The sequence below is a fragment of the Nymphalis io genome, chromosome 4 (assembly GCF_905147045.1).
Source record: "Nymphalis io chromosome 4, ilAglIoxx1.1, whole genome shotgun sequence".
NCBI lineage: Eukaryota > Metazoa > Arthropoda > Insecta > Lepidoptera > Nymphalidae > Nymphalis > Nymphalis io.
Genome location: NC_065891.1, coordinates 7,432,347 through 7,439,942, shown reverse-complemented (window position 1 = coordinate 7,439,942; position 7,596 = coordinate 7,432,347).

The window sequence follows — 7,596 nt, the reverse complement described above, 5'->3', positions numbered from 1 at the left end:
TTTCAAGATATTTACGACATTAGTAAACAGTAAATCTAAATAATAATAATTCTAATTACTCACATAATATTAAGTAATTTGTTTGTTTGTTTTATTAAAGGTAACTACTTAAAAAAAACGTAAACAACATCATATAACATGTTGAAGATTATTTTTTTCAATGTTTTATATATAGAATAAAGGTTAAAGTTACTAGTAGATGCTTCATAAATCAAATCGAGGATGTTATTGTTGAAGACACGCCGTTTTGAGCTATGTTTGTCCATTTGCACATGCGTTTCCACGCGTATAATGCATGACAGACGTTAACCGCGTGTTTTTGCGTTACGAGCCTTGCAGTACAAAGGTCAAGATTCTTTACGAAACGTGATTCATCAAAAGAATGCCACAAATATCTCCTTTAATCCAAAAGTAATGAAAACAAGATTATTTTATGACTATTTATATTCAACTTAAGATGTATCAGTACTAATTACATATCATGTATATTTATAAAATGAAAACAAACAACAATTTCACCATACAATGTATTATATGTATAACTTATGACTACTTATTGCTTTTCTGATCGTAACAACTACACCATTAGTTTACATTACAACTAACCTGACTTATAAGGCTGCAGACCTCGAGGTTCCTAGTCAAATCTCAAGGCAGTAAAAAACAAAGTGATTTAGTTTTACGCTTGACCTCTCTCCGGTCGTGTCGGGTTCTCGCGAGAGTTAGGGCATAGAAAGTGGACTTGCGAACACACTTGTGCTTAATAATATAATTTATAGAATATTCCATTCGCAACCATTCCCATTGCTATTGTGGAGTCTTTGAGATTGACCACCGTGGAAATGATTCAGTCAAGGAGACATTATTGTTCTGAACAAAAAAGTTTATAACAATGTATAGAAAAACGCTAATCGATATGTTTTGCTATATTATAATATTTAATTAATTTTCGTCTTATCATACGTAGGTGTATCATAGAGATTCTTTTTATTTTTCTATATAAAATAGCATATTGCTTCTACATAGAATAAAGTCAGACTTTGTAGTATGTTTATAATCTTGAACATATAGACACACCTGATTATGTTAAGGGTCTTAGGCGCAAAAAAATTTTTGTTTCAGCGGTTTTCTGCAGGGCTATTCTTTAAGAACCTACGTTATCTCCCAAACGTGTAATATTAAATGGTATTGATGCGTGTATCCTTTTAAAGTCATCATTATTATATTCAATGTAGTATGTCACTTTCTGACATTTTACTATCGTGTTCAGCGATACGATATAGCATAACTACTAAACATAACATAACCACTAAAGCTTAGTATAGAAAATTTTAAATCTCAAAATATTCGTTAAATAAATCGAAAACAGAAGCATGTAAATAAGTTGGTAGGCAGGCCAAAAGAGAAAATTTAAGATCGATTCATTTTGTATCAATGTAATTAATAATAAAGATCCTCCTTACCTTAACTTCAACAGTATATTACCTTTATGTTTATATATACGCTTGAACTCGAACCGAAGAGCCAGCAAATCACAAATTTCCTTTCTTCTAATAATCCTTTGATTTGAAACAGATTGACGTTGTTGTAAAAATCATTCAAGCAATCGTCAGATACATATTTGTTTTTGTTTACCAGAAGGGCTACGTGATTTCCGTGAGACCGCAGAAGCATTCAGACCATTCCAAACAGGGGATTAGCGTAACCAGGTCGCCACGTCTAACCCACTGCGTCCATGCTCTATTTATATCCCATTTGGATACGCTTCATCCTACATCCCTACACTATTGCAATTGCATCTGACAATATGCAACTGCGTATATTACTCAATAAAGTACCGGCTCTAATCTCTATTCATCTATTACACTCGATGTTCGAGTACGTTTACTCTCCATGGCGCTACATATACGATATAGGGTTTTATATTCATGTACTTAGTTAAAGATATATGCTATTTTTTTATTTTATAATTATATATTATTCACGAACAAATTACGACCAATCTCGTAACCTTTTACCTTAAAAATTTCATTTTATGAACGCAGAAAGACTACATTGAAATAAGTATGTTTATTTATTTATTTCTTATAATAGTAAATTATTCTTAATTCAAAAAATTTAATTGTTAATTTTTTTTTATTAAATTTATATCGAACATTCAATCGAAAAAACAAACATACATCAGAGATTTTTCACAGACATATCGTAAAACTTTAAGGCTTAGTTTGCATTAAAGTTCCTATTTTATTTCCTATTAAATTAACTAATTACGGATAACTTTTACTAAATCAAAATGAGTAAATTAAATGATACATTGATAACAATATGAATAAAATATTCTGTGGTTTTACAGTAGCCGATGTACAGTCCTCAATGAATCATTGTTGATATCAGTACCGTTTTAACAATAGATGCAAAGAACAAAAAGAAAACAATACATGTGTTAGATATAAACTTCGCATCGTTCCCACTATGGAGGATGCCGCCGTGACACATGAGTAATGAATATTTTATTGCCTGCTGTTGTACTGCCCACCAGATACTGCATTCGACTAACTCTAAGTGTGACACTAGACTCAGTTATTTTATTTGTCACTCTTAACTGACTTAGGGTCTCTGTCGTAAATCAGACGAGACTTTAATGATATTTTAAAGGCCTAATATCGTTTTTTATGTTTTGCAACATTTATTTATATCTTTATGCGATATGCATACGTTAATTTATGTTTTTGTTGTTTTAAAATGTACAGTATGTTTGAAATATAATAATTAATTATTTGAGTATATATACTTACACATAAGCTCTTAGTTCTCTTCATCTTTGACATCTTAAATACATTATAATTCATATGTATTTATATATATATATATATTATTAATATATTCTTTGTTGCTGTTATATTTGTATGTATGTATATTTTCGACTATTAATTACCGCCTTCACGAATTTCCGCTTAGCCTAAACGTTGACTGGTAGAAAATACCTTTAGGCATTAAGTCCGCCTTTTGTCATACTACTCAACGTGGTGGGCAAAAGTTTCTAAATAAATAAGTGAAGTAAGGGAAATGTTCAAGTTAATACACATTTTAGATAAGCAAATATTTTTTAAATCAAGCCTTTTTTTATTTTATTAAAAATAAGTAAGCAGATTTGCAAGTCTTCATTGTAAGTGGTCACCACCGCCCATATACATTAGCTCTCTAAGAAATATTAACAATCCTTTACATCGTCTTTGCGCCGCCAACCTTGGAAACTAAGATATCCTGCCTATGGTTCTACTGGCTTAATCGCCTTTTAAACCCGAACACAACAATACTTAGTATTGCTGCTTGACGATAGAAAATGTAACAAAATAAATAATATCATTAATTTACATGACACATATATATCATTTATTAATTTGTTTATAATAAGGAATAATTTTCTTAACAAAAAAAAAAGACAAAATACATGAATACATCACTAATACATCTGTATTAGATTACGTACGTATTTTTTTATTATTTGCAAATAACAAGAGCAGGCAAGTAGCACGATGGAATATAATTTTGAACCCCACAAGTAATCACAACTCATTGTGCCATTCGTAGACAGCGTCCAATCATAAAACCATAATTGCACGTTGTATCGAATGCACACGAAACGCGCACTTGACTCAGGAAACTTATAGTCTGTAATTTATGTATATCAACACGCAGCCACAAATAATCGTAAGTATATTACGCTGCGCAGACATCGGACAGATTATATAAGTACGTTTTGAAGTACGGTCACTGAGTGTAATAAAAATAAATAGGTACTATTCGTTTGTTCATCTGGAATAGGTTTTACCGGTAAACTTAAAACTGAAGCTTTGACGGCAGCTCGACTTGTTATTTTGAATAGTCCTTCTATAAATGAGACCGATACGAATTATTCGCAGATTTCTGTTTCATGTTAATATTAAGTTAACGTTAATAATGAATGTCTGCTAGAAGCTCATTTGCCCGCTCGACGTCGTAAACGCTCCTTTCTCAGGAGCTTATAATAAACTCATGTTATGTTAGCATTTATGGCCACTTACTACAAATCATGTTCAAAACAGACATGAATGACTATAATCTCAAGAATTATGAACTAAATACAAAAAAGGCACAAAAAGTCATGAACTTATAGTGCTTAATATTTAATATCATATGTCACCAACCCTTATTTAAAAATATATAAAATTATATTATTTTATTAACGTTAGATGTACCTACAAATGTGCATTTATAAACAGACAGGTTTCCAGTCATTACGGAGAGCTGGAAAACAAGTTAGTAGTAGTTAGCTAATTTCATCACGTCTTACTATTTGGAATTCAAACTATGTAAAATAGGTATAAATTCATGATAATTATTGCCTCCGATCTAGAAGAATTCATACGAAGTTATAGGAAATGTGTTTTAGTAATAGCATAAATTTATATTTCATGATTATTTTATTTGATAAATAAAAATAAAAAACTTTAGCGAATATATATAGATCAAAACTTTAATATAATAACGTGCATTAACAGACTAAAGGCGCGTGGAATTCTCCCAGTAATTTTATTCCATCTGAAGTCTCTCAGCTGAAATTATTGTATTATACACTTATACACTTTTGTAATGAGCATTAAAACTAGTTAATATGTATATTTCTTTTTTATTATTCACCTACCTATACATATAATTATAAGCCTCGTTCATGATTCTTCAAATAAATATTATTTTATAACATTTTTATGATATAAAATAAATGTTGTATTAATTTAGGGTTGAGGGCCTGATGACCTGATGTACAGGATCCACTTCTTTCAAGCACCAGTCTTCTGAGATTTAATATTGTATTTAGTTAATTAAACCCTTTGTAATATTATAAGGAAATGTTATTAATTGATTCATTTATTCATTACTTTTTTAAACTTATACTCTTATATTACAGAAAATCAGATAGCCGAATGAGACATCTGATGTATAAGTTTGCAGTTTTGCTTGGTAACCACTATTTTAATAGTAAGTATAAACAATTTCCTACACTGTTCATGCGGAGCCTACAGTATAAACACTAAGATGTTATGTAACTTGTATAATTAATACAGGTGATAACTGTTTGGTAATAGAAAAAGCGACGAGTGGATAGAATCTATCCATGCGCAACTTGCTCCGTGCCTTGCCACCAGCCGATTATATCAAAACTATATGATTTTGTGTCAAGTGTTAAATATTACAAAGTACAGTCTTAAATAAATTAGGTCAAAATAGCAAATTTAACTCTATCCTTGTTTGGGATAGACTCAGTACAAATAACAGACGTCGCACTTCAGATAAGCTAAAAAGGAAGAGACGAACCTACGATCTAGATAGGTGCATTTTAGGTCGTAGGCCAATCACTCAAAGCTATTTCTATCACTTAGTTGCAGTTAATGAGGCGTTGTTTATTAGTTGTTAATAGGAGAACAAAACAAATGCCGATAACTGGCCTTGTCGCGTTCTAGATTGGAAACATCAATCTAACGACAATTTTAGATCCATTTCTGTAAATAGATTATTGTTTGTCTAATTTGGAGCAACAGAATTAGGGCAATGCTTAAAACATGAAATATTTCCTTATCACTACAAGGGTGCAGGTCATTATTGTCAGTCATTGTTGGTATAATCTTATAAGTAAGCTTATTTGCAATTTTATCTTTTTGCAAATATGATAAAGTTAGACCAATTTGTTTACATAAAACAGTAAAAAAAGTAAAAAGAAAGCATCTTTTGCTAATAATTTAAAAGTAATCTTAACAAATATATGAAGTAAAAAGATCGAATAATAATTACAAGTCGGTGTTTAAGTTTAACTTTCAAATAATGTAAGCAAAGTCGTCGTCAATAATGGTATGTTGTAAGTGATTCCCAAAAACGTCTAGCGGCGCCAACCGCAACTGTCATGTGTTATCTATTCTAATTAAATAAAGGAGCAGAATGAATGATAACGTTTAATAATCACTGCTATAATAGCTAATAGTTTATTATAATTAACGAACATTTTGCAGAGATCGAGGAAGTAATTTTTTTTTACTTCTTTATCTTTATCTGAAGCGTGGGTGATTGCAAAATTACCCACGCATTGCATTGCATTTTGTCTTTCGATTCGATATATTTTTTTAAATTATTTATGTTTTATAGCAATAGATTATAAAGTCCGTAGTATAGGCGGCACAAATCGCACTTAAAACTTTTCGTTAGTAAATATTTATTAAACAAAATTAAAATATTGTAACGTTATAAATTTAACAACAACTGTTATATATGTATTCATATTCAATAAAAAGGTACACATGAGACTTATTTATTATTAATGTCGTACAGAATGTGTTTACTGGTGGTAGAGCTTTGTGCAAGCTCGTCTGGGTAGGTACCACCCACTCATCAGATATTCTACCGCAAAACAGCAGTACTTGGTATTGTTGTGTTCCGGTTTGAAGGGTGAGTGAGCCAGTGTAATTACAGGCACAAGGGACATAACATCTTAGTTCCCAAGGTTGGTGGCGCATTGGTGATGTAAGCGATGGTTAACATTTCTTACAATCCCAATGTCTAAGGGCGTTTGGTGACCACTTAGCATCAGGTGGCCCATATGCTCGTCCGCCTTCCTATATAAAAAAAAGAACAGAAATTTTCTATTTGGAACATGAGGTAGGGACTAAGGGTTCATTTGATAATTAGGGTTCAATCTATGTAGAATCGATTATCATTAATGAACAACATAATTTTTTTTAATCGGCAACACCGCTTCAGTCTAAATCTCAGACACTAAATCATATTTAATATTTTAATCCCGCGGTTTCACCCACGTGTAAGACGAGGGGACAGGTGCTATTTACCTTATATCCTATTCTCTGACAGCGTGGATGCAAAATTTCATCACTCGAATGAGTTAAGACTTGAAAGTAAACATATTTGTTTCACTTTTCAACTCACTTTCATATTTTCAATATCAGTATGGATTATATTTGACAAATAGCTGTCAGTCAGAGATAAATTCAAATAATAAAAAAAAACTATTTACAATACGTAGCCACTATGTATCTCTATCAACAAAAATCATGTAAACATCTTAAATACCAATCATAACCTATTATTAATAATTATTTCCGCATAATATTTATCACAAAGTATCTTCAAGTTACATAATATACGAAAAACTAGTTATTGCACCAAATATCTTACTAAAATCAACGCTGATGAAGCCGCAAACAAAAGTTAGTTACAAGACCGTGTAAACACTTGAGTTAATTAATTGCATTTCATTTGACAACAGGCGACACAGTTGCACTATGATTAATTATCATTAACACGCAAAGGACTACATCCATCAATATATTGTCACTGTTCCTTTAAATACTACTGCTATATTAAACTCTTCAAGTTATTGTAAAGAAATTGCTATAAATAACTAATGTCAGTGACTTATTATAGGCGTCTGGTAGACACTAGCCGTCGCTGAATCGCCGTCTCACCGCGGGATATTCCATACCTCAGTGTTTACTCACATTGAGCTCACTTGCTTACTCCTAAGTTACACCATTTCGACCGCAATCTGAA